Genomic DNA, 22,614 nt, shown 5'->3' on the forward strand with positions numbered 1-22,614 from the left:
CATTGTCATGTTCTACTTTTCAGGCATCCATTATGTTGTTCTTTCTATTCCCTCCCACTGCCAAAACTGGGAAGACTCCGGCAACAGTAGAGCAGAGATGGACAGAAAGGGACTCGCTCCAGACAAATCAGACACTGAATTTCCTCGAAACCTCTCATCCTATGTCCCACCACCCACATCTCCACCACCCTCACCACCCCAAACTTAAACAGGGAGTGCAGAGCATTTCCAGGATTCAGGGGACTCCTCAAATCACACCAGGACTTTTCAAAAGGTCTGAAGGAAAAATCTGATGTTGAACTTTAGATGGACTATCGGAGAAAGGTAGTCAAACATATCTCAGAATGTCCTTGCATCGATCTGAAGGAGACAGGACAGCGCTGGCTGATAGACACCTAGCCCAGGTTGTATTAGTCAAGGAGAAAGATCTTCTGGGTGTTTTCATCACTGACACCTTTAACACACACACACACACACACACACACACACACACACACACAGAGCCCAACCCCCATCACACATGCAAAGCATGGGGGAACTCAGCCACAGGAGCTAATGAAACTAACACACAGAGGAGGACGGCACCAAGAGACGGAAGCAAAGCCCAGCTGTGCCACTGGAATGCACAGGTCTGAGCCAACACAACACCTCTGCTGTTTCAACTGTTTGCACTGCTCCTGTCACTAGCATCAAAACCCAGGATTTTCACCTCTCAGGTAGACAGCACTCTCACCACGTTATTCCAGGAAGGGCCAGTCTGGGACAGTACAGCGGGGAGTCATTTCTGTGACGGTCCCTCCCAGAGACAGCCTCATTGACATAAGCTGCATGTGGCACCCCCGGAGGTGTGGTATGTGAGGTTAAGGGGAGATCGGAAACTCTCCCTGTCTTGTCCATTAACACCATCCATTCCTCCACATACCTAGTGTTACTGGGCTTGGGCAAGGTCACTTCCTTAGAACTTCCTGCCTGGCACTGCTCTCCTTGCCACCACCACTCCCATGTTTCATGAAATGCCGCTGATGTTCCTCCTTTGCCTGAATCTTCACAAGGCAGACACTACCTTCTCCACAGAGAATCTATAGCTCAGCCCCTAGGTGGAACAAGGCCACTTCTCACAGCCGATGATGGCCAATTCTCTTGCCTAATTCTTGGCTGCATAAGCCTTACCCTTAGAAACCCTTGCATTCCCTACTTTTCTAGAGACTACAGGTTTATTTCCCAAAAATCAACCTCAAGTCACTCATCCTTCAATCTTTCCAGTTCTCTGAGGAGGCAGTTTGTTCTTCTGACCAGCCCTCTCCTTCCATACTGAATGTGAAAATCCACCCTTCCTGTCTGCTTTTAATATAATAACAGCTCAGAGAATGTGCTGCCTCTTTAAAAAATATTTTAAGTCTTAGAAGCAGTATTTATCAAAACTAGAGAGTTTCTTTACATGTGGGAATTTGTGGCCTGCCACACCCTAGAATCTCTTCCCACTCATTGCAAATGAGCCCTTAGGACTCATGTACACACCTGTAAGGTCCTGGGACTTTACCAAGAGAAGAGGGAAGGGGCCTCTCCCCTTGAAAACACTCTTGGTCAAGTTGCAAGGCAGACTTCACCGTTGAATCTCTGATCCAAACATAAAAGATAAAACAAAACAACAAATGGACAATGACAATACCACAGAAAAATCAGTTGTCCTAAACACCATGTCAAGAGTCATTGTGAAGACAGAGTTATCTCTTAAAGGTACACAGTAAAGGAAGGAAGCAAGTTGGTTTGTGCAAAAACAGGACAGGTCTTGTAGTAGACATTCTTCTGTGAACCAGGCTGGAAACTCCTCACAGCATCTCCACACTTCTGCCTCCTGCCTGTTGTGAATCGCTCCTTTGTTAAGTCCTGCCAATTCTCTGTGCACTGGTCATTCATTCATTCAACATACATTGACTGAGTCCCCTCTGTGTTCCAGGGACCACTGCAGGCACCAGTGATGCAGCGAAGACAAGAGACAAGGTCTCTGCTCTCGTGAGGGCAAAAGAACTCATGAACAAGGCAATTTCAAATTGTAAAAGTCACCGCAAAGACACCTGGAATCCCCAGGTGTCTCGAACCTTTTTAAAGTCCCCCAGGTACTGCCTCATTTAGGGTCCGCACACCTTTTCTTGGCCCGATTATTATGACTGCTCCCTGCCGACCCTCCTGCCTCCTGCTTCTCCCCACAGGTCAAGAGCTCCGGTGCTGTCTGATGCACAGCCAGTCACATGCTTTCTTGGCTTGAAGGTCTCAGAATGTGTCACAGTGCCAGCCCCATGAACCACCAGCCCTCACTCTCCATGGAAGATACTCTTGTTGGAACCCAAGCCCCCTCCCAGGCCTATCTCCCACCATGCCCTCTGTCCACTTTCACTGGACTGGTAGCTCACACTTGGTTAAGAACAGGAACTAGTGTTACTGAGGACCTACTGCCTTGTATCAGATTTTGTACCAGAAACCTTGCACATGTCATGTCACCCCAGCAAGGAGACCACCGGCATGGGAAAAACCGGGCATCTCGGTGTAAACATGTATCTGTCAAACAGCAGGGGGATTCCATCTAACAAGCTATATATTTACTTGATTATTTGCTATTTTTGTGTTATCCATTTTCTCCCATCTTCATCCCCAACTAAAGCAGAGATTTTTTTCCTCCCCCTCCCCCTGCTCCCCACTGTGATCCCAGCACCTAGAAATGTGCTGAGGAACCAGAGTAAGCACTCAAAACATATTTGATGATCAGATTACTTTGACCTTAACATTTTCTGTTTACATCCTTGCAAACTCTATCCTAGTGGGTCTTACCGTTGATCCCTGAGAACAAAATGATAATTTTTAAAGTTTTCATGTGAGGATCACATACTTTGCTGTAAATAAAGCTCAAGAATTTCTCCCAAGTGGTTCTGCTTCACAGGTGTACATCCTGAGAACCAGAAACATCTGGGTGAAGAGGGAGGAAAAACCCTGCTATGTTCCAACTCCACAAGCTGCCTTTTAAAACACAAAGTGAGAGAAAGCTTCAAAAACAGTCCAAACCTTTTGCGAAAGAACTCCCTTGTGGAATGATGGAAAAGTTTGGAACTGAGGTTTCCCTGGGGCTGGAAGTGTTACTGGCCTCCAGGATTGAACCAACAACACTGCTGGAGTGAGTGTGGCCTTAAGTGTGGGGCCTGCCCAGGCCAGGCTCCTCCTCCCAGTTCTGAAGCCACACCAGACAGAATTGAGATCTGATGCATGTTGACATGCAGTGGAAAGGACGTGCGGCTGCAACCACAAGAAGAGTCGTTTCTGTTTGTTTTTAATACCAGGCTGTTTTTCATCGGCGTTCCTTAGATTCTTGCATAATAATGTTTCATTAACGAGTGTGTGGGTGTTACTAGCCACTGTACACTCTTTTCTTCAATAAATAAGGCAGGTGAGAAACATTGTCAGTACTAAATATATTGCTTTGTCTTGTTTTAAAAACTTGCAGAACAAAGTAATAAGCCTATTTGTTCCAAGACTCACACCTAAACAAACACAGAAAATTCTGAACACTAAATATTTCTGAAACTTCAACCCAGGAAACTGCTGCATTTTTAGAGTATTTTCTCCTCTTCTGTTTGAATTTTTTATTTCTCTTTCAACAGTAGTGTGAAAAGAAAACCAGAAAGCAATTATTTCTCCCTTCCCAGCCCACCATTTATTTTGTTTGTTTGTTTTTTTGTTTGGGTTGGAGTCTCAATCTGTCACTCAGGCTGGAGTGCAGTGGCATGCTCATGGCCACCACAGCTATCCTTCTGCCTCAGTCTTCCAAGCAGCTGGAGCTACAGACGCACGTCATCACACCCAGCTAATTTTTGTGATTTATTGTAGAGACAAGGTTTTATCAGATTGCCCAGGCTGGTCTCGAACCCCCGGGCTCAGGCAATCCTCTCACCTCAGCCTCCCAAAATGCTGGGATTACAGGCAGAGTCACTGTGCCTAGCCCATTTGTTTTTAATATCATCTGTGAGATGACAACACCAAGGTCAACAGTGACATCTCTTGGGCCAGATGCTTTCACCTTGCCCAGGAGACAATGGACCAAGATAAGGGACAACTTCTGACCCAATGCATGACAGAAGGAGGAACATCTCTCTGATTCTTTATCCCCTTTAAATGCATCTGTTATCTCTCTAATATTCCCCTCATCTAAAGTCCAAGTTCAACTAATATTTGTAAGGGTCTATCATATGCCATTCACATGCCTCATATTAACAAATTCCTTCATTTAATAAGTATGTATTGAGCATCTAATATGCACCATGTACTGTTCCAGACTCTAGAGTCAAAACTACAAAATAGACAGAGTCTGTCTGTAATTGCTTCCTAATGTCTAAGTGCGGATGGACAATGAGAGCACCATGGTGCTGTAGCGGAGGCAGACACAGGGTAACGTGATGGAACATGGGAGCAGCCTCTAACTCTGTTACACAAAGGTCACAGAAGGTGCTGGGGAAGAAGTGATGACTAGGAGCTCATTTGAAAACAAGGGAGAGACAGCGAAAGCACATGCAGAAGTCCAGAGGCAAGATACGGCAAGCAGCCTTACAAAACTACAAATACGCGTCACTCAGTGTAGCTGAAGGGTAAGTCGGAGGTGGTGGCAAGACACAGGGTGGAAAAGGCCAGACCGTGAAAAGCTTTACACCCTGGAGACAACAGGGGCTCAATGAAGAATTTTAAGCAGGGGTGATGGAAGGGACATAATTAGAGATTCAGAAAGATCGTGCTGGGTTTAATCCGAAGATTGGAAACCAGGATACCTGTTGGGGGCTGTGGTAGTGATCCCGAGAGAAAACTGACCAGAACTAAGCTAGTGGTGATGCAAGTGGAGACACACCCTCAGAGCTGAGACTCACTTGGGGGAGGTGGGCTCTTCAGGACCTGGTCACTGATTGGGTATGGGCGTCAGGGAAGGGGAAGAGTCAGGTTTTAGAGGGGAATCGAAGAGAAGACCCAACTGGGTCTGACTGAGTAGAAGTGCCTGTGGACATCCACGTATAAACATGGGAGATCTTTTGAAATGTAAGTCCCAAAGCTCGGGAGAGCCCTCTGGCCATGGGTCATCAGCATGTAAAAATTCACGGGGGTATGAGAACGGACAAGATCTCTCACAGAGAAGAGAAGGCCAAGGTCAGAGTTGGGGTTACATCTGTTTAGAAGGTTGTCAAAAAGGAGGCTGAGAAGGAGCAGCCAGGGAAGGAGGGGGGGACACTTGGAGAACGCAGCAAGTGAGAAGAGCATTCCAAGAGAGAAGGAAGTGGCGAACAGTGTCCAAGGCTGAGATGCCAAGGCAGATAAGAAATGAGAACTGTCCATCAGATGGAGCAACAGGGAGACGGTTTGTGACCCAATGAGTGCAGTTTCTGAGGAGAGGTGTGGGCAGAAGCAGATTGCAGTCCGTTGCCAGGGAAGGGAGGTGAGGAAACCACAGAGAACGCGGACAGTTATTTCAAGAACTTGGGCTGTGAGGGGGAGGAGAGGGATAGGAGTGAAGTGTAAGGTGGGTGAAAGAAGGGAAGAATTGGTGAGACGATTTTTTAAAGATGAAAGAGGATATTTCAATGGAAAGGGCCCAGTGAAAATGTTGAGGTTGAAATATAGAAGAGTGGCCGAGCACGGTGGGCCAAGCCCGTAATCCCAGCAATTTGGGAGGCCAAGGTAAGAGGATTGCCTGTGCCCAGGGGTTCGAGAACAGGCTGGACAACTTGGTGAGACCTCGTCTCTACAATATATCAAAAAATTTGCTGGACATGGTGGCGCACGCTTATAGTTCCGGATACTTGGAAGCTGAGGCGGAAGGGTTGCCGGAGCCCAGCAGGTTGAGGCTGTGGTGGCTGTGAGCATGCCACTGCACTCCAGTCTGGGCGACAGAGTGAGACTCCAACACACACAAAAAAAAGAGAGGATAAATGTTAGAAGGAAGTATCTGAGGAGGCCCAAGGTGATGAGAATCTAGGTACAGGTTGAGGAGTTAGTCTAAGGAGAAGGTGAGCATAGGAATAGGGACAGGTAAGCTAATGGAAGGGGTGGCTAAAAATTGTGTCTTATTTTCTATGGCTTTTTTGGTCTATGCTGCCCAGGCAAGTCTCAAACTCCTGGGCTCAAGCGAGCCTCCCACCTTGGCCTCCCAAAGTGCTGAGATTACAGGCGCAAGCTACCACACCTGGTCGCTTGTGTTTTTTTGTGAAGTCACAGGCAAGGCCAGCCGAAGGTAAGGGGCAAGGCAACAAGGAAGTGGGAGCATGGCTGTGCTGATGGCCCAGGGGATGTGGGAGTCAATGCACACTTCTCCAGTGCTGGGTGATGTTCTCCAGCTGTGCTCCTTGTCCCAGGAGAAGGAGAAGGGCAGATCGCTAGGGTTGGACAAGCTTCGCCTGAAAGTCTTGAGGGAAAGACGACTTGAGAGGACTGTGGGGGAAGCACCCAGTTCCGAAATGAGTCGGGCATCAAGGACGTGGAGGAAAATTCCTAAAGAAGCACAGGGTGGAGAATAAGAACCTTCCAGAAGGAAAGTGCAGATGCTTAGGAGAGGAGCACTGAGAGTGGGGTCAGAGAACAGGAAGTCCAGAACAGAGGAGTGAAATGACCCGAGAGTCACACTTTGGCCAGTGACCAGGGAAGGCAACAAGACAGAATGAGTATACAGGTCTCCCCAGAATAAAGCCAGGAATCGTCTTGCAGTCAGGAAAACTGGCTCTGTGAAGGAGTAAACCAAGGCTAGCACCAACTGTCCTGTTAAGGGAATCCGGGCCTATTCCGTAGGTCTGCAGGGATTAGCTGGTTCCTGTGACTCTCCTGTCGGAAACCCCAGGAGCCTCTGGGACTGGGACACTTGAGTTTCCCTGAAAAGAGTGAGCCCATGTGTGGTCCAAGGGAGCTTATTTATAGAACCTTCTTTGAGAACTTTGTGAGGTAAATAGTATTCCCTCCCATTCACAAGCAAGGATCGGAGGATTTAATAACTTGCTCCAGGCTGTCAACTAGCGAATGATAGTAGCAGAACTAAGTGCACATTTTCTGACTCTAAGTTCAGTGCACCTTCAAATTATAGTCCTTCATGTTATGGAACTGGAGTTCCCTTAGTTACCTCAAACCCTATGGGGAGATGCCAGTGCAACAGTTGGAACACTTTGGAAATAATAAACTGATGTGTTTTTTAAATTCAGATTAACTCTCAAGCCCAGCTGTTTCTGATTTGGCAGATAGGCCGTTAAGTGGGGGCAAACCCCTCCTATCTTGGAGGTGTTTCGGGGGCATTTTTGACTGTCACAGGGACTATGGAGTGTTGTGGCACTTAGTAAGTGAAAGCCAGAGTGTTAAACATCCAGCAATTCCTGGGGCAGTTGGCCCAACGAGGATTAAAGTCAGTGCTGCTGCCAGTGAGGAACACAGGTAGAACGGTGTGGTAGCCAGTCTCCAAGCCCATCTTGGTGGTCCCATCTCCTGGGATTCATACCCCGTGTGGTCTTTCCCATGTTGTACGAGGCTGTGTAACTGATAGAATCTGCTTGAAATGGTGTCATGTCACTCCTGAAATGAGTTTACAAAAGGTTGCAGCTCCCGCCTGGGTTAATGTCTCTCTCTGGGGTCACTTACTGTGGGGGAAGTCATGTCGTGAGCAGCATTATGGAAAGGCCCACGGGTGAGGCGCTGAAGTCTTCTACCAGCTGATATGCATGTGACATTCAGAGACTGTAGCCTTGAGTGGCAGCTTAATTGCTGAAACTTCAGGAGAGACCTTGAGCCAGAACCACCCAGGTAGGCTACTCCTGGATTCTTGGCCCTCAGAAACCATGGGAGATTAGAGATTATAAATGCCTTTTGTTTTAAGATGCTAAATTTTGGGGTAATTTGTTATGCAACCATTGGTAACTAAGAGAAACAATAAAGTTGTGGCACAGCTTAATGAATTATACATCGATCATTCATCCATCTATTTTTCTCTTATTTCCCTTTAGTTCATAGCAAGACTAGTTCTGATGACCAGGCACAGTTGACTCAGTACAAGGAGCTCTAACATGAGCTGTAGACTAATAACCCAAAATGTGATACAATAGAAGTGCGTGCCTACCTAGAGAGGGCGGGGGAGTGGGAGCTCTGTGGGGAGGAGATGAGAAGGGAAGGGAAGGAGAAGGAAAGGAGGCACCTTGGCCAGGAGGTGTGGGTCTCAGCTCCTGTGGCCAGGGCCACTGACATGGTTGTGCAGCTCTTTCACAGCACATGGGTGCCTGTCCAAGGCATCCATGGGTGGATACCAAGCTGTGTTCTACTTGCCAAGAGTTTCAGCCTAGTCCAAGGGTGTCTTCCTGAAGGGTATCACTTTCTAATTTTCACAAGAGACCTGTATTCGTTTTCTAGGCCTACTGTAGCAAAGTACCACGAACTGGGTGGCTTAAAACGAAAGAAATTCAGTCTTACCTGGCTCTGTAGAATTGAAGTCTGAAATCTAGGTGTCTGCAGGATTCCCTCTGAGACTCTCAACAGAAGCCTCCCTTGCCTCTTCCATACCTCTGGCAATGGCCATTGATCCTTCACATTTCTTGGCTTTCTGTTGTATCACTGCAATCTCTGCATCTATTGTCACATAGTGGTCTCCCTGTGTGTCTCTTTGGCCATCTTTCTTCTTCTTGTAAAGACACCAACCACACTGACTTAGGAGCCCAACCTACTCCATTAAGATTTCCTCTCAGCCGGGCTCAGTGGCTCAGCCTGTAATCCCGTGCCTCTAGAATTGTCTTCCTTTCCAAAGTGAGTGAAAAAAAAAAAGGAGGGGAATAGAGAGAAGGATAATCCCACATCTGAGCATTTATCCTTGTGTTTTCCCTCCTCATTCTCCATTTATATATTATATTCTCTCACTTTATCTTCAAACCAAGAAATAATCTTTCTCAAACGGAAGTCAACAGCCTCTCAAGATTTTCAAGTTGTTCTTGGTGCTAACTCTTCAGAGAAGAACCAATGTACAATGAAAGAAAAATAAATTTGTGAATATGTAGAGACCTGAGAGACATCCCCCTACCCCGTCCCACCCAAGATGAACAATCCATCTTCCTGCTAATTAACTATTCACAGCAAGGTGCAATAGAAAACGCTGAACTTGGAGTCATAATATGAGGCTATGAATTCCATTTCTACCCCCTACTAACTTGGTGAGCTTGTGGAGTTATTAAACTACAATTAATCTCATATCCCTAACATGGAAAGGATAATATTAATATTACATACTTCACAGAGTTGCTGTGCGAATTCAATGAAATAACATAGCATGAGACCCATATTATTTGAAGGGAATGTCCCAAACTACTACTGTTGCTGTCCAAGAAGCACTACAGTGCTGGCGGTTCACACACAAAGCAAAAAACCATTCTCCTCTTCCCCACCTTACTGTCTACCTCAGCAGCAAAGGAAATTCAAGCTGTAGAAAATGCTGTTACCAGAACCAACATCCAAAGGGTGCCCAAGTAAGCAACCAGTAGTTGTTCCAGGGTTAACAATAAGTTAGTGCCGGGCTCAGTGGCTCAGCCTGTAATCCCGTGCTTTGGGAGGCCGAGGTGAGTGGATTGCCTGAGCCTGCGAGTTCGAGAACCGCCTGGGCAACTTGGCGAGACCTCATCTCTACAATAAATCAAAAATTAGCCGGGTGTGGTGGCGCGCACCTGTAGTTCCAGCTACTTGGAAGGCTGAGGCGGAAGGATCCCCAGAGCCCAGCAGGTCGAGGCTGCGGTGGCCGGGAGCAGCCACTGCACTCCAGTCTGAGTGAGAGAGTGAGACTCCAACTCAAAAAAACCCAAAAATCAAACAAACAAACAAAAAACAATAAGTTAGCAAAGCAATATCAAGGCCTCCATGTCATCAATAGCAAAACCTTGGCACAAACAGAGACATCCCAGGACCAGGACAAGCCAGATGACAGGAGCTAATGCTGGCCTGACCCTCACTAGTTGAGGCTTATTAATGAGCCCTTAATGAGAAGGAACAGAAGCATGTTCATACAAGTTTCATTACAAACCCCCGTTACCTTTCGACTCTCAAACTGCTCAAAGCGGGATTCATAGAGAAGCCACAGCATTATCACCCGGGAGCTTGTTGGAAATGCAGCATCTCAATCTCTGCCTCAGACATGCTGAACAAGAACCTGCATTTTAACAAGATCCCCGGGGAAATCATATGTACATACAGTTAGGGATTCGCTGAACAGAAGCATGTGGGATGAAGTATGTGTAATTCTCAATATGTGCTTTTGATTGTTCATAAGATCTTTGATTAAAGAACTCCTTGGCCGGGCGCGGTGGCTCAAGCCTGTAACCCCAGCACTTTGGGAGGCCCAGGCGAGTGGATTGCCCGAGCCTGCGGGATGAAGACCAGCCTGGGAAATTTGGCAAGTCCTCATCTCTACAATAAATCAAGAAATTAGCCAGGTGTGGTAGAGTGCGCCTGTAGTTCCAGAGCTCCTTAGAAGGCTGAGGCGGAAGGATCACTGGAGACCAGCAGGTTGACGCTGGGATGGCCATGAGCATGCCACTGCACTCCCCTCTACACCTCTGGGTGGCTGCTACCTGACCATTACTATCAAGATTTTGATACCCAAGTGAACAACAGTTAAGCAGCACCCTTTGGAGATGTATGTCTTAGCAATGCCTATCTGTGTCTGGGGGATGCTACAAGCCATAAGAGCACCTATTATAGAGTTCCTTCATAAGAATTCAGCATATATATCCATATGTGTATACAGAAGGAGAGAGAGAGAGAGAATTCACCCAACAAGCATGTATTGGACACCTACTAGGTACAAATCTCTATTCTAACAGAAGTAGCTAAATCTGAAGTAAATAATATTTTTTCAACTTAAACTACACCTCAAGGTCTATGTGTAATTGAAAGCTTTTAATTCAAGGAAATATAAAGAATTTTATTCTTTTTTGCTGAGTGCAGTAGCTTATGCCTGTACTCCCAGCATTTTATGAGGCCTAGGCAGGTAGATTGTTTGAGCCCAGGAGTTCAAGGACAGCCTGGGCACCACAGAAAGACCTTGTCTCTACATATAAATTTGTAAAAAATTAGCCAAGTGTGGTGGTGCATGACAGTAGTCCCAGCTACTTGGAAGGCTGAGGTGGAAGGATCACCTGAGCCCAGAAGGGCGAGACTGTGGTGAGCCAAGATCATTCCACTGCACTCAAACCTGGGTGACAGAGGGAGACCCCAACTCAGAAAAAGAAGAAGGAGGAGGAGGAGGAGAAGGAGACGAATTTTACTGTTTTTTAACCTTTTAGCAGGAAAAGACAATCTTTATAGGAAAAATATTAGAATTCATTAAAAAGACACTTGAAATATACTTTGTGGTCAGTTCAAATGAGCCACCTGGGATGAGGAAAGGAAGAAAAAGACACAAAACAAGGAAGAATAAAAGATGGATGCAGGTAGGTTCAAAGATGAAGGGTGAAATCATAAGAGATGGGGGAGAGAGACAGAGGTATAGGTAGAGTGAGAGAGATCGGTGCAAAGGTGTGTGAGCTATCAGGCAAGTGAAAGCTGTTTCTGCCACAACTGACACAGGTACAGATGATACAACTCTATTTATCTGAGTTCCTGGTAAGAGATCATTTCCTGTCCCTTCCTTATAAAACCCTGTGGCACTTAATCCATGGCTCATCCACTCAAATCCGACACTGTTGGCTCCAAAATGGAAGGGCCGAAACAGCCCTCTGTGCTGAGAGGTACTCAGTATCACCTCTAAGTACAAAGCGAGGATTGATTAATTATCAACAAGGCTGATTTGTGGAGTTCGAAGATTTATGGAGCTCTGGAAAATCTGCTGTAAAGATGTTGCCATCTAATCATTAGTCATCAAAGCAACGGTATAATCCAAGTGGATGCAACTACCAAAAGGCTAGCAGTCATCTATTCTTTTCAAAAAGATATCCAGGAATAGAACATCTCAGCAAACTAATATAAAATTGACAGTTAATGCATTCATCAGAAATATAAAATTTAAGCTGGGCTCGGTGGCTCAGCCTGTAATCCCGCACCTTTGGGAGGCTGAGGTGAGTGGATTGTCTGAGCCTGCAGGTTCGAGACCTGCCTGGGCAACTTGGCGAGAGCTCATCGCTACAATAAATCAAAATGAGCCGGGCATGGTAGCGCGCGCCTGTAGTTCCAGCTACTTGGAAGGCTGAGGCGGAAGGATCGCTGGAGCCCAGTGGGTTGAGGCCGCGGTGGCCAGGAGCGGCCACTGCACTCCAGTCTGGGCGACAGAGTGAGACTCCGACTCAAAAAAAAAAAAAAAAGAAAAGAAATATAAAATTTATTTTAATAGAGGACTGTATAAAGCTGTCTGAAGAGAAGAACAAGGGGACCCAGTGGTTTTATTACTTTATGAGCATGAAAAAAAAGTGGCTTCTCTTTTTTTTTTAATGTAGAAATTCTCATGTACTGGAATCTTCTCGAGGTTTGCTTTGTTTTTACAGTAAAAGTGGTGTACAGAACATAGGTCACTGACTCACTCAGGCCTGACCTACCTCGCATGTGTTATATCAGGAATGTGCAAAGAAGCAGAGGAATGAGTGAATGCATAAACGTAGGGCCATCTGAGATTCCCTAGGCAAGGTATTCTAGAAATGCCAAGTATCTTGTTAATGACAAATGAAAAACTGCATTGTTGCTTGTCACATTCACTACCACGTAGAAAATACACAGTGAAAGACTCACACATTTTTTAGTAAAATAAGCAAGGGGGAAAGTGTTTCATCTTGCTAAACTCTATAAAGCAAAATTATTGAGTGTGCTGTGAATGAAAATAAGCTATAGAACACAGAAAACAGCCTTTAGGGAAAGAGACTGCTTTTAAAAGATGTCTGTGATTCTACAGTAATGACATGAAAGCTGAAGTGTTATTTCCTAGTCCTTATTACATTTTTAACTGTCACTGAAACCAAAGTAATGGAAAAATTATATTTGTATGTGCAAAGTAACTATAAATTATCTACTCATTACAAAACATTTTATCCCTTATCTACTTAGACACAATTACAGCCTTGCTCTCTAGCATTTTAGCGAGCAGGATGTTGGTTAATAAAAATACCAGCCTTCATTTATTTCTTTATTTTAGTTATTCTCTCTCTCTCTGGTGTTGTCCCTTATTCTTTTCTCCTAAACTGAGCAAAAGATAAACTGGTACAATATTAATTAAAAATTAGCAGGTACAATAAATAACTGTCTAACTTCTAAGTCTCTAAGAAGTCTCTACTTCTTTGATGGTCCTCCTGATGTTGACATTCAGTAAAAAGTTTTATTTCTTCAAATAGAAGAGTAGGTTACTAGGTAACAGTGTTTGGCTGTGATTACACTTTTCAAAATATGGTGTTTATATACATATTTTATACATGTGTACTCTATGTGTAAGTAATTTCTACTTGATTGGAAGCTTCATGAGGTTAGTGACTGTCGTGTTCATGTCTGTATTCCCTGAACATAGCTTGTTCCTAGCATTTAGTAAGTATGTGATACATCTATCTACTCACTGAATATTTACTGAACACCTACTCTGTTCTAGGCACTATTTCTAGATGTTGGGTATAGGATTAAAAAAGAAAGAGAGAAAGAAAATGTCTGTCTGCTCTCGTGGTATATAATCTAGTAGGGCATAACAAGCAAACACATAAGTAAAGCACAAACTATCTGAGGGGAAAAAATTAAGCTTTGTGAGAGACGGAGAGTGAGGAGTCTGAGATGCCACCAGATACTGGGTAGTTGTAGAAGCTGTGCTGTGCCGTACCTTCAGGATGAGGCACCACGTTTCCTCAGCTGTCGTACATGCTGACTGCTAAGGGTTCCCAGCACAGTGCTCTCCAGGACTTGGTCTTGAGAGGAGGAAGCTGCCTCGCCCAGGGTTTTGCCCCCTCTGGGGGCAGCCTGCATCCACTGACGGGTCCATGCAGTGGTACAGATCTCTCTTGCCTCATCTGGAACAATTTCAAAGGCCCATTCCAGCCCCATGACGCTCTAGAGGATCAGTGAGGCCTGTGTTGTCATGGTGTCGAAAGTTCAACTTCCCCTGCTTCTCAGTGCCGTTTCCCCCAACCTCATTCCTCACAGATGTTGATGCCAATAAATCTCCTCATGCAAATATCAGAGTCTCAGAGAGAGCAAAGGAGAGACTGGCAGTTGGATTTTATTCTAAGCAACGTTGTCAATAGGCACTTGATATGAGATTCTGAAGCTCTGGGGAGAAGGGGAGCTGAGTGTGTGAACTTGGAAGTGTCTGTGAGAGTCAAAGCCAAAGGACTAAATTCGGGAGGTGAACAGAGAATGAGGTGTCCACCAGTAGAGTTTTGGAGACCACCAACATTTCAGGAGCAATGGGAAGAATCAGCAAAAAGGATTGACAAGAAGCAGCCATGGAGATAGCGGAACAGTGGAATGGTGTCCTGGTCACCTTCCAGGAGGGAATAGCCAACTGGGGCAGATGCTACGCACAATCAGATTGATGGAAACTGTGAACTGATGACTAGATGTGGCAACATGGAGATCACTGATGGCAAAAGCAGTGTCAGTGGAATGATGGGGACAAGAGTATTAACCTGTTGAATGAATGCGGCATATTGTCTAAGACAAGGTTGATTAAATGCCTATTGTGTTTGCGGGATATATGTGTACTTCTCCCATGTTACAGAGGGTAAGTCATCTGAATTCCTAGTGCCTAGAGCAATGCCTGCCATATGGTTGTACCCAGTGCAAATATTTTGAATGAATTAATTACATGGTGTCGTTTTTGTAAATGCACAAACACCACTGACCTATCACATTCTAAACAGGAAAAGAGATGATAATCTTTCCTGCTAACTCAACTGCCTCTTTCTACAACTTGGTACACTGTGGCCCAAGGAGGTTACCAAACAGGGGAGCTAGGACCAAAACCCACACCTATGAAGCCGAGTTCTTCATCTGATCTGCTCTAACAATCTGGTATATGAAACTCTTCTTTATGTAACTCCATGAACCTGAAATCACCTTTCATTCAAAGCAGAGTAAAATCACGGTGTTAAAATAATGCTACTCATCTTGATCCTCAGTGAGATCTCTTAATGCTTCTAAAGAGATTAAACTGTGAAACTTTTAAGAATTTTGCTTTTTAATTTGATGTTTTCATTGATAAAATACTAAAGCGTCCACATTGTGCTAGTGTTTCCATATTGCTTTGCAACATAAAGTAACTTTGAAAAGTAGCTCTGAAATAGAGCAGCATGGGATTTTGGTTCTATTCTCACTCCAAGCAAAAAGTTATCTTGCTTGATTTTTTTCAGTTAAGTCTTAAGAGACAACAGAATGTAAACCTTATGATTTGAACAAACTTTAAAGCTCTTTCATGTACATGCTGATTTTCCTAAAACTGATTTTAAACAATGCAATTTGCATGAGACAAATTCATGTTGTGCTAGTCACTTGAACTCAAAAGGGCTTAGTTTATTTTCATAGAAACTAAGTATTTAATATCAAAAACCAGACAGTAAAAAAATGCAGTATTGTGAAATTTTCTAATTTATTTTATGGAGACAGATTTGTAATGTCATACTCAGAAAAATACTGCTTGTGGATAACATCACTGAACCAGCCTGTGGCAGAAACTTCAAAAAGCAACTGTCAAATGCAGAAAAACAGAGACTAGATTAATAATTTTATTCTGGTAAACTTTACTGATCAATACTGCTGATGCAGCTGCCAAAATCAAAAGTGTACTTTACTTGTCTCATTGGCTAATATGTTTTTGTGGTTTTTTGTTTTGTTTTGTTTCTGAGAGTGTCAGATAGTCCAAGAAAAAAAAAACAGAAAATGTCAGCTGTATTCAGTTTGGTCATGGAGAAAATGAGCAAGCATGAAGTAAGCCTCTTTATTTTTAGTCTACCCAGGCCAACTTAAAGAGAAAGGAAGCCATTGTGTGGGTCACTCAGCCTTCAAAACCTGCTATGAAACAGAAATAGGGTTTTAAAATGATTCAAACACTTCAATAAGGTTATTTTAAAGAATAAGTAAGATTCATTTGCAACTACCCATGTAATAATTAACTTAGGCAAAAAATTGTCAATAGCTGTAAAACCCACTAGATGAAAAGTAGCTGGGAAACAGGATGTTCACTTGGCTTCAATGAAGCATAAAGGAAAATGGTACTTTTATAATGGAAGGATGTAGTAAACACACACACACACACACATTTATACACTGATATGTATAAATGCATAATTGCTTTTCTCAAGTAACAATACCTGGTAGAATTTCCACATCAACTGGTATGTCTCCAATTTGCAATCACTTTACAGTGTTAACGACTGGATGTTCCCTAGTTATAAATATGGCGCAACCAATTCCTCCATTAAGATGCATTTTCCCCTCAAATTTGCTGCCTCAACAGGCAATGCTATAAAATAAGCATCCTTATATATACATCATATGTGCTAGTCCTAATTTTAATAAAATTGCACCTAAGAGTAGGTCAGAAGTATATATATACATACATGCATATATACATACACATATATCATATTCGTGTGTGTGTGTGTGTGTGTGTGTGTGTGTGTGTGTGTGTGTGTATAATCTTGCTATATATTTCAGGATGCCTTTCCTGTGGGTTGCTAACCGCTCACAGTATTTCCACAAGAAATGAATGATCTTCTTCCCTAATCTCTTCCCACAACAAGAGTCACTACTGCTCTGTAATCCTCCTGCTCTGCTGGAGTAGAAAGTGGTTCCTCATCAGAGAGCCCAAGCTAGTCTCGAACTTCTGGGCTCAAGCAATCCTCCTGCCTCAGACTCTCAAAGTGCGGAGATTATAAGCATAGGCCACCATACCTGACCTCATTTTCTTTTCATAAGTTATTTGCATTCCTTGTCAAATGTATTCCTATTTGTTTTTTACTTTATTTTTTATGCTAACTTTATTGAGGTTCAATATACATACCATAAAATACCCCAATGTAAATGTGCAACTTGGAGTTTTGAGCAAATTTCTATAATTGTGCATTCATCACCAGAGTCCATTTTTAGACTCCCATTACCCCAAAAGATTTCCTCATACCCGTCTAGTCAATTCCTTCCCCCATCTCAGCCCCCGGAAATCACCAGTCTACTTTCCGACTATCGAGTTGCCTTTTCTGAATATTTCATATCGATAGAATCTCGTATGTGGTCTTTTGGGATTAGCTTCATTTTTCTTAGCTTAACGTTTTTGGGGTTGTAGTAGTGTGCTACAAATTGAGTAGTTCAAAACAATAGAAATGTATTGTCTCCCAGTTCTGAAGGCCGAAGTCCAAAATCAGTGTGTTGGCATGGTTGAGCACCTTCTGGGGGCTGTCTGAGAGAACCTTCCCTTGCCTTTTCCAGCTTCTGGTGGCTGCAAGCAGTCCTCGGTGTTCTTGGCTCGGGCCACATCACTCCATCCTCACATTGTCTTCTCCCGTATGTGTCTGTGTCTTTGCTCTTTGATGTCTCCAATCTCCTGCCTCTCTCTTGTAAGGATGCTTACTGGACTTAAGGTCCACCTTGGTAATCCAGGATGATTTCTTTATCTCAAAATCCTTAACTGAATTACCTCTGCAAAGACACTCTTTTCAAATAAAATAACATTCACAGGTTCCAGAAATTAAGACTTGGACAATCTTTTGGGGAGACCACCATTCAACCTCTTATCAACCATGTATCCCTGTCTTATTACTTGTTATTGCCAAATTACATTCCATTGTATGGATATACCATATTTTGTTTATGCACTCTTCAGTTGATGAATATTTGGGTTGCTTTTACTTTTGGCTATTATGAATAATGCTGCTATGAAAATTCATGTGCAAGTTTTTGCATGGACAAACTTTTAATTCTTTTTGGATGCATGCTTAGAAGTGGAGTTGCTGGGTCATATAATTATTCAATGTTTAACCTTCTTTAGATATGCCAAATGGTTTTCTAGAGAAATGAAACCTTCTTATATTCCCATCAGCAACGTGTGAGGGTTTTAGTTTCTTCATATCCTCTCTAACATTTTGCATTGTCTGTCTTTTTTTATTAGTCATTCTAGTAAGTCTGAAGTAGTATCTCATTGTGATTTTTTGTTTGTTTTTTGAGTTGGAGTCTCGCTCTGTCACTCAGGCTGGAGTGTAGTAGCATGCTCATGACCACTGAAGCTTCAACCTCTTGGACTCAGGTGATCCTTCCTCCTCAGCCTTCCAAATAACTAGAACTACAGGCATGGGCCACGCCCAGCTAATTTTCTGATTTACTGTAGAGACGAGGTCTCATCATGTTGCCCAGGCTGGTCTCAAACACCTGGGCTCAGTCAATCCTCATGCCTCTGCCTCCCAAAGTGCTGGGATCACAGGCATGAGCCACCATGCCAGTTCATTGTGATTTTAACTTGCATATTTCTTAATTCTATCTGCTTAGAAAGCCTGGGAACAGTGGCATCTCAATAGCAAGCACTCTTAGAACCCATATCTTGGTTTCTAAATACATTTTCTTTTATTATGAACCCAGGGGTCCTTAGAAAAATGGCTGATTGAAAATAAAGGATAAATCTGCAACATCTTGCTGTGACAGAAAAGCAGGCTGTGATCACAGAAAGATAGCTAGATATCTGCTAAAAGAACATAGAAAAAAGCCTATAGGGAGCCAATGCATAAAATATGGAACAATTTTATCATCAAAATAAATAATACTAGAAAAGGACTATAGCCCAGTGAATAAAATAGGAATTGATTAGTCAATGCTGATATAAATAAATAAATCAAAAAAAGTTCTTCTTACAGTAGAATGCCAACCAACAAATGTAAAAGAAATTATGGAATTGGAAATCACCATTTAGGAGCGATCATAGTCATAATTAATTTAGGCCAAAAAAATCACTAAAAAACTACTGAGGGAAAGTTCAACAGGGAACAGGATATCGACTCCTGTCAAAACCTCATCCTACAAAAACACTTATTAATTACAAAGGAAAAAAGAGAAGCTTTATGCTGGAGAGATCTGGAGCTGCCCTCTCTGCCAAGTGGGCGAGCTCCACCAGGCACGGTGCGAGTCAACGCGGTGCGCCCCCCGAGGAGAGTCGCCGCTGCAGTCACTGCCTTGCAGCTCCAGTCAAAGAGGCATCAACTCCATGTTTCCGTGAAGACAAATTCAATGAGCCCAAACTGGGGGACTCTGCAAAACAGGTGGCCTGTGACCTTTCAAAAGGTTCAGGTCATGAGAGGCAAGGGAAGGCTGAGGAACTGTTCCAGATTGAAAGAGATGGAGACAAAGCTAGGTGCAACACGGATCCTTTTCCTGTAAAGAGCACTAATGGGATAGTTGGCCAAACTTGAATAGTGTCTCTGGGAAAATGGCATATGGGAGTCCCTTGTGCTGTTCTTACACAGTTCTGTGACTTGACAGGCTTTTAAATTAAAAAGAATAAAAGTTAAGTTCCTAGTGTGTCTGAGAGAGATTTTCCTATCGAAATAAACCCTACTTGGTCACATCGACTATTATTTGACTCTTCTTATTGGGTTTTGGTATTAAATGTTTTCTGGCTTCATTAAATGAATTGATGTGCTTTCTATTTTTTTTCTAAGATCTGGAGAGGTTTAAATAATCTCGCAATTACTTAAAGTTTAGCTAGAATTCAGATATGAAGACATTTGATCCTTTTGCCTTTATAAATGCTAGATCTTAAACCAGTTTTGAAAAACTCTTCTGGCCGGGCTCGGTGACTCAGCCTGTAATCCCGCGCCTTTGGGAGGCGGAGATGAGTGGTTTGCCTGAGCACGCTGGTTCGAGACCCGCCGGGGGAATTTGACGAGACCTCACCTCTACAATAGATCAAAAACTAGCCAGGCGCTACTTGGAAGGCTGAATGGAAGGATCGCCGGAGCCCAACACATTAAAAGCCAAATCTTTGACATACAACTGAGGAACATGTTAATAGTCAACAAGGGATTGACAAACATTCAGGCAAAAAATTGCAAAGTTTGTTAATTATTGAATATTGCACTGTGGGGTAGGGGGAGGGAAGCAGAGAGAATGAGGAAAATGTATACAACTTACATGAAATGTTAATATTTAATCTTTGAAGTTCAGGAAGTACCAGTTGATCTTAAATTCACACTCATTAAAATGAAAACATAAGCAGATGGATTTTCCACAGCATAATTTTTAGAGGGAAAATTCTTTTAAAAAATTTTTAGATCATTTTTTAATGTCTCTGAGAATTACACACACACACACACACACACACACACACACACACAAATATAGACACAAGCTGTGACTGTTTTTACTGTTAAGAAGGGGTGGCAGTCATAAACACAACTGGTTTATTTTACGGGCATCATTACTTGAAATTCCATTTCAATTTCACTTTTCCTCTCATGTCTGCCTTTTTTTTCCCTTTGGGTCTTTTTGAGTGACAAGGAAAAAGACGAATCAAAAGTTGTAAAGCGTTCTTCAGGGAAACTCAAAGGATATAACCACCTAATTATGAATTTCCTGAAAGAGCAACTTGACCAGCAGCAACTGGTCATGGTTAGTATAGTGGCCTCACCTCCAGCTGTTCTACAAAACAAATCAGAGAAGATTTCCAATGCACAAATTCCTGTGGATCTGTTTTAAATTTAAGTTTAACAATGCAAACAGCACAGTGTTGCTCTTTCTTTTTGTTTTTTAAAATAGGTGACAGATTGTCTGAAAAGAAGCAAGAGTTTCCTTCAACAAAAGAACTAGTCTATGGAACATCTACTTCTGCTTGAGGCTTTTGTGTTGGAATCCGTGCAAGAAAATAAAAACTGCAAATCTGTCTCCTTATATGTGGAACTACAGCTGGAAATGTGTTCTTTAGAGGCAACTGTGAAATCATATTTCATTGTGGCATACGGGCCAATGCTGGTGTCGTGTGAGTAATGCATAGATGTAATCCATGTGGTAAGCTTCTTGGACTGAGAACACGTCAGTGGCTGAAGCTTGGCAAGCAGGAACCATTTATTTAGAAAAATTTCATGACCTGAAACAATGCGGAAAATGTACAGTCCAGTTTATCAGTTTGTGAACACAGCAAAAACCACAGTGCACCCATCAGCACAAATACTGAGGGAGAAGACTCTCTTTTGCTATTCCCAGTTTACACTTACAGGAGAATAATTTCTCTCTTACAAGGGAATTTATACTTAGTACACATTATCTTTCACCAAATCAAGAAATCCAAATGGGCATTTGTAAAATAACAGATAAAAAAATTCTGGCAATGCCATATACTAACGAACAAACCAGAAATCTTTATAAATTTTGCTATCATTGTGTTCAGGGAAATTTTTAATTACTTTTAGCTATGAATTCTCACGTTTCAAAATAATCATAGGCTATCTTCAGAAAATGCCTAGTAGCACAAGTTCTACAGGAGACTGTGGAGTTCAGTTGAGGAAAAAGCAACCATGGGGACACACAGCTATGGGGCCCCACTATGCTTGGGGAATCGCAAGATGGTGTGTAGGCATCACTTTCCCCCCCTTAAATCCAAAGACACTCCAAAAATTAGAATCTTTGAGCTCTAAAGGTTTTTAAAAGTGACCCAGAGCAGAAAAGGGAAGAGCCTGATCAGTTGGCAGGGGAAATTGGGAGCGGGGGTGGATGCTCACTCCCAAAAAGGAGTGTTTTAAAATTTATTTTCCCTCAACTCTGCCCTCCGATGTTTCCATCTCATCTTTCACTCTGCTTCTTCTAATGTCTCTTCATTAGTTTTATCTGCCATGTCAATATAATGGCTTTAAAACTTTTGAGGGAGAGTTTCCACTTCTACCTACAAAGGACGCATTGCTACGGGCATTGCCTTCCTACCATATACAAGTAGAAAATCAGGCAAAATATATGAAACAACAGTTTTCAGACATCAGGCTCAAGGCAGTGCTGAGATGGATTCCTAAGTCTCTCTGCAGTTATCCCGGATCACTGCCTTGAGGAATATCCAAGACAAAGCACAGAAAAAAATGAACTCAGCATCTTGTTGACTTGAGGAGACAGAAATCAGTTTGGGTAGGCCAACGTAGCTGATCTTAAGGGCAGAGTTGGAGCGAGAAAGGGAGCTAAGCAGAGGGAGCCTCTGGACACCTGCAGAGGAGTCCCCTTAGGCTTCTCCTGCATCTCAGTCTGCATCTACAGAAAGTGACCTCCTTGCCTTCGGGCAAGATCTCCAAAGGTGACGCTAGTTACTGAGAATCTGTAGAATGAGAAATTCTCAGAAATCTCACAAGATAAAAACTGTTTGTGGGCAGAGTTACCTCCATCCAGAGTGAAGAAATCTTGCTGAATACTTACCATTTAGTAGAGACCTGAGAAAAATCATATCTTAGAAGTGAGGCTAATTTAGCTCTAGAATTAACACCATTCTAAAAGCACCCTTAAAAAGCACGGAAGCAGACCTCAAAAAAAGAGCAAAGTAACTTGCAAAACCCAGGTGCCCACAAAATAAATGTCTAGCATTTTATAAAGGAATATAATAAAAGCACTAAACAATGTAAAATTCACAATCTTTATCCAATTTTTTAAAACCAGCAGGCATACAGA

At 43.0% G+C, this 22,614-nt stretch overlaps 1 pseudogene; it reads left to right on the forward strand.

The window, feature by feature from the left end:
* The window catches only part of LOC110595433, a 47,081-nt pseudogene that overhangs the window by 1,140 nt on the left and 23,327 nt on the right, over nucleotides 1–22,614 (forward strand).

This window comes from Carlito syrichta, unplaced genomic scaffold (assembly GCF_000164805.1).
Source record: "Carlito syrichta isolate Samal-C Ts95f unplaced genomic scaffold, Tarsius_syrichta-2.0.1 Scaffold301908, whole genome shotgun sequence".
Lineage (NCBI taxonomy): Eukaryota > Metazoa > Chordata > Mammalia > Primates > Tarsiidae > Carlito > Carlito syrichta.